Source organism: Sapajus apella, unplaced genomic scaffold (assembly GCF_009761245.1).
Source record: "Sapajus apella isolate SASKATOON/1434 unplaced genomic scaffold, GSC_monkey_1.0 scaffold31, whole genome shotgun sequence".
In the NCBI taxonomy this organism is placed as follows: Eukaryota; Metazoa; Chordata; class Mammalia; order Primates; family Cebidae; genus Sapajus; species Sapajus apella.
In genome coordinates this window covers 10600823-10604648 of record NW_022436971.1, presented here as the reverse complement: position 1 = coordinate 10604648, position 3826 = coordinate 10600823, and the positions used below count along the sequence as shown (strand labels likewise).

Here is a 3826-nt window from a genome sequence, read left to right as displayed (position 1 = left end):
TAATTTAAAGTTGGAACTTATGTTTAAAAGGGAAAGAGAGCATGCAAGTTCAGAAAATTTGCAGCCTGGCCCTACGGTAAAGAAAGAATCCAACCTGGCTGTAGAGCAACCACTTGCTAGAGAGATTAGCATGATTCAAAGGGAGCCAAGTGCTAATATCCAAGACAACAGGAAAAAAGATCTCAAAGACATTTCAGAGATTTCTGACACAGCTCCTCCCATCATAGGCCCAGAGGCCTAGGGGGAAAGAACGGTTTCAGGGATCAGGCCCAGGGCTGTTGTCCTGCTCAATCTCTGGACATTTCTTACTGTGTACTGGCTACTCCAGCTCCAGCTGCAGCTGCAGCTCAAAGGGCCCCACTTACAGCTTGGGCTACCACTCTAGAGGATGCCAGCTATAAGTCTTAGCAGCTTCCACATAGTGGTTAAGCTTATGGATGCACAGAATGCAAAGCATGAGGGAGGCTTGGCGGCATCCACTGAGATTTCAGAGGATGTATCAGAAAGCCTTCATGCCTGCTGCAGGAGTGGAGCCCACACACAGATACTCCACTACAGCAGTGTGGGGGTTGGAACCCACACACAGAGTCCCCACTGGAGCACTGCCTAGTGGAGCTGTCAGAAGGGGGCAGCCACCCTGTAGACCTAAGAATGGTAGATCTGCCAGCAGTTTTACAACCTCAGCATGGAAAAGCTGTAGGCACTCAACTCCTACATTTTAGAGCAGCCACATGGGCTATATTCTGCAAAACCATGGGGTGGAGCTGCGCAAGGTCTTGGGAGCCCACCTGTATTAATCTATTCTTACAGTGCTAGAAAGAAATACCTGAGCCTGGGTAATTTATACAGAAAAGAAGTTTAATTGGCTCACAGTTCTGCAGGCTATACAAGAAGCACAGTTCTGGCATCAGCTTCTGGGGGACCTCAAGAAGCTTACAATCATGGCAAAAGATGAAGCAGGAGCAGGCATGTCACATGGCAAAGGCAGGAACAAGGAAGACAGGGGAGAGTTGTCATACACATTTAAATGACTAGATCTCACCAGAACTCACTCACTATCATGAGGACATTACCAAGAGGATAGTACTAAAGCACTCATGAGGGATCCACTCCCATGATCTCATCATCTTCCACCAGGCCTCCTCTAAGACTGGGGAATACAACTGAACATGAGATTTGGACAGGGATAGAGAACCAAACCATATTGCCACCCCTTGTCCCTGTGTGCCCTGGATGTGGGAGGTGGAGTCAAAGGAGATTATTTTGGAGCTTTAAGATTTAATGACTGCCCTGCTAGGTTTCAGACTTGGGTTGGGCTTGTTACCTTTTTCTTTGGGCCAATTTTCCCCTTTTTAGAAGGGGAATGTTTACCCAATGCCTGTTCCACCATTACTTTGAAGTAAGTAATTTGGATTTGATTTTACAGGATCATAGGTGGAAGGATCTTATCTCCAGATGAGACGCTGTTCTTTGGACTTGGAACTTGGAGCTCTTGACTGAATTGATGCTGGAACAAGATAAGACTGGTAGACTATTGAGAAGGGATGATCATATTTTGCCATGTGAGAAGGACAGGAGATTTGGGGGACTGGGGCAGAATGATATGGTTTGGATGTTTGTCTTCTCCAAATCTCATGTTGAAATGTAATCTTCAGTGTTGGAGGTAGAGCCTGGTGGGAAGTGTTTTGGATGACTTAGCACCATCCCCTTGGTGACGAATGAGTTCTCACTCTGAGTTCATGTGAGATCTTGTTGTATAAAAGAGTGTGGCACCTTCCCTTCTCTCTGTTTCTCATTCCTGCTCTTACCATGTAACATGCTGACTCTCTGTGGCCTTACACCATGATGTAAGCTTCCTGGGTCTGTTACCCAAAGCAGTTGCCAGTGTCATGCTTGCCGTACAGCTTGCAGAACTGTGAGCCAATGAAAGTTCTTTTCTTTAGAAATTACCCAACCTTGGGTATTCCTTTATAGCAATGTGAAAACACACTGATACAGGAGCCCTGTTAGGAGAATGGGAAAGACACAGGGAAGGGAAAGTGGCCACTGTGGAATGTGTCATCCAGCCAGCTACCTCTCAGGGGGCATGAGGCTTAACACCACTGGGAAAACTCCGAGATCCCTGGTAAGACACACAGATCAAAGGCACCTCACCAAGAGGCAAGGGAGCTGGGGTGCTGACACTCCACACTCCCTCAGCCAGTGGTTGAGGGATGACAAAGGAGAGTATTGGTGATTAATTCTCTGTAAGCAGCAAGAGAAGAGCCATCAACCTAGCAATGCAGGTGTCAGCATTTGGAAGTCAGGTGGGAGGTGCTGAGGAGGGACAGGTGGTCACGGCAGGGCACCAGCAACCACTGCCATGAAACACTAAGACTTACTGGGTTCTTACTAGACATCATATACTCTGCGAAGCAGCACACTACAAACTTGATTTAATTCCATCTTTATAATATCATCATAGGACTGGTATTTTTAGTTCTGCTTCACAAGGGGGAAATAGAGGCACCTTCCTCATCTGCCAAAGGTCAAATGACCAGTAACAAGCAAAACTGAGAATTGACTGCAGGTTGGTCTAGCTCAGCATACAGCTCCTTGATTTTCCCACTGCATCGTGCTCCCTCTAAAACCTCAGAATGCTGTGGGGGCAAGGCCAGCCTCACAGATACGTTGGCCCAGGAAGTCACGGACGGCCTCGTGCTCACAGGACCCTGCACTTGCTTTAATGCTTTGCAATTTCACCATCTTGAAACTGAACTAATTTTGAGTTAGTTAGAGGGGCCCATCACTTTCATTTTGCACTGGACTGCAAATTATGTAGCAGGTCCTGACTCAGGGCCTCGCTCACCCAAGTTCTAATTTCCCTAAGAAGCACATCTCAAACTCTGCTTTAAAATCTCACTGACTTAGATTTAATTGAAAAATTCTTTCCATCTGTATAATAATTTTCCACCCCAAAGTTACACCAAGAATTAACAGGTGATAATGATTTAACAGCATACTCCCAGCAACAAAGACCAGACAGATTCTTTCTCAACAGCCCTAGCTCTTACTTTAATCTTCTGGCTTCTTCCCTGTGTCGCAGCATAGCAGTTAATGACCTGCAATAAATCCAAGAAGCTGTGATTTGAAAGCTACTGAGGGCTGGCAAGGAAATAGATCTATATTTTCACTGAGAGGTGGTATCTGGGTAACCTGGGCCCAGCAAGGATTCCTCGATATTAAGGCTGTTCTTCTTTTAAGACCTAAATCGACATCTCTACTGTCTCACCCAGGGACTTGTATTTTTTCTTTTAATCACTCACGCCTACCCTTTTATCTAACCTTTCCAGACTGCTTGCACTTTAAAGTGTAATGGCTGTATTATCAGACAAAGCTGATCATAAATGTGGTGAAGGGGAATGGCCTGAACAGCTTGAAGACGTGGCCCCCAAGACTGGCCTCAAATCACATGCAAGGGCTGCGGCATTGCCCTGGCACCTGAGCCCCTGACCCCCACCCCAGATGGGCACGTGAGCAATGTAGGGTGACTCTATGTGGGATTTCCTGGATCCACTGAGACTTTATATACACCTTTACAATTGCAATTCCCTGTTCAGCTAAACTCTCTCTACTTCTAGATAGATCTATTTGATGTAAGCTAAGTTTGATGTACTCTGTAGTCTGCTGGGAAAGTGTATAAACAAGCTCTTTGTTCTCTCCAGCAGCATCCCTGGTGGAAACCCAAGGGAATTCCTAAGACTACAAGCCACTGCTCAACGAAATAAGAGAGGACACAAACAGATGGAGAAACATTCCATGTTCATGGTTAGGAAGAATCAATATC

General features: G+C 45.9%; 1 protein-coding gene across 1 annotated transcript in view; it reads right to left on the bottom strand.

Annotated features, from left to right (window-relative positions):
- Positions 1-837: 837 nt before the first annotated feature.
- Positions 838-3826, bottom strand: part of NBAS (NBAS subunit of NRZ tethering complex) — a 434255-nt gene continuing 431266 nt past the window's right edge. Inside the window, exon 53 of the transcript XR_004273780.1 lies at positions 838-1507. The gene's annotated coding sequence lies outside the window, so the exon portion shown is untranslated. The remainder of the gene's footprint in view (positions 1508-3826) is intronic.